The sequence below is a fragment of the Etheostoma spectabile genome, chromosome 11, assembly GCF_008692095.1.
Source record: "Etheostoma spectabile isolate EspeVRDwgs_2016 chromosome 11, UIUC_Espe_1.0, whole genome shotgun sequence".
In the NCBI taxonomy this organism is placed as follows: Eukaryota; Metazoa; Chordata; class Actinopteri; order Perciformes; family Percidae; genus Etheostoma; species Etheostoma spectabile.
This window is the reverse complement of record NC_045743.1, coordinates 17712246-17713731: the sequence shown is the minus strand read 5'-3', so window position 1 is coordinate 17713731 and position 1486 is coordinate 17712246. Positions and strand designations below refer to the sequence as shown.

The following is a 1486-nucleotide window of genomic DNA, read 5'->3' as shown; positions in this document are numbered from 1 at the left end:
CTGACGGGCCGGTTGGGGTTAGAATGAAGAGTGGACATAACAAAAAGTAGAAAAAATAGTTGTTTGTAGTAGTTCTTTGTAGTAGATCATGGCATAGCAGGGCACTGTGGACATTACAAGGCCCAGCAGGACGTAGCAGGACGTAGCAGAGTGTAATATATATATTAGTGTGTATATATAAGTGTGTATATTTAGTTTTGGTTGTTTTGTATGTGTAAGCACGGTGTGAGCAATGATGCTCTAAAGATAAATTCCTCGTAGGTGTCCTCATACCTGGCAAATAAAGCTGATTCAGATTCTGATTAATCCCTTTTTTTATTCTGTTTTAGGTGTATTTTACCTTTAGGCTATGCTTTGCAGTAGATTAAAAAAGAATGACTAAGAGCTCTAAAACAGATGGTAAGTCCTTGTCATTTAGCGGGGAAGGTGGTCCAGCGAGGGTACAGTCACTGGGAGCTGATGTTAACTACCCTGTCAGCATTTTAATTATCACCTCCTGGATATGAATAACTCCGTTGTATCCTGTTGTTTCCGTTGTGGCCCCTGGGACCGCTCCCCAGCTTAATGGGGTCTCATTTTCAAAGACGGAAAAGGGCGCGATGACACAATGATTGTGCTCGTTTCTCCTCTACGGGGCTCACTGGGAGACTCAAATGATGCCGTGAATGACACGGGACGCTGGTTAAGGATCATTTCATTCAAACAAATTAAATAAAAAATCGAATCAAATGTAGTTAAATAGCACTTTACAGCAACCAGCAGGTATCCAAAGTGCTTAACAGAATGAGTACAATCCCATCATACAATAGAAACACAGAAAACAGTAAAATCCGAAGATTAATACTTTTAAATTCACAACTGAGAGGCTCCATGTTCCAGTGCTCTCGAGGAGTGTATTATCCATTTCCCTCAGGCAGCTGTTGAGTTATTTTTATGCATATTCAATTTCTCTAATGATTTAAATGCGGCCAAGCCCTCGGCAAGCAAGTTTTAAACAAACCAGTCTGACACGACACAAACAGCAAATCAAAGCTGCAGCACAGGGGTTTGCAGCAGATTTCTGCCTAAATCAGGGTCTTCAACGTGTTAAAGCCAAGGACCCCTCAGCTGAGCAGGGACCCCCTACTATATATAATGTATAATATTAAGTTGCATATTAAGCTGGGTCTACACTCACAAGAACGGTGGCCTAAAGCCTCTAGATATTCCTTTTTATGGCGCATTCAATACTAAGCTACTAAAATAACTGTTGACGTAGTGTTAAAATAGTGTTAATGTTAAAATGTGGAAGAGTGAATCCTGAAGCTTGCGGAACTGTATCTGTGGATGTTTACCTTAACTATAGGCCAGTAAGCCTATCATCAAAGTTGTGTAAATAAAAAAAATAAAAAAAGATATATACATACATACATACTGTATATACACATATATGTATGTACTGTAGCCACATCAACCAGCTCCAACTGGGGGGTCCCGAGGCGTTCCC

At 40.3% G+C, this 1486-nt stretch overlaps 1 protein-coding gene across 2 annotated transcripts in view; it reads right to left on the bottom strand.

The window, feature by feature from the left end:
- LOC116697997 (nck-associated protein 5) overlaps positions 1-1486 on the bottom strand; it is a 55485-nt gene that overhangs the window by 27488 nt on the left and 26511 nt on the right. The gene's annotated exons all lie outside the window — the stretch shown is intronic.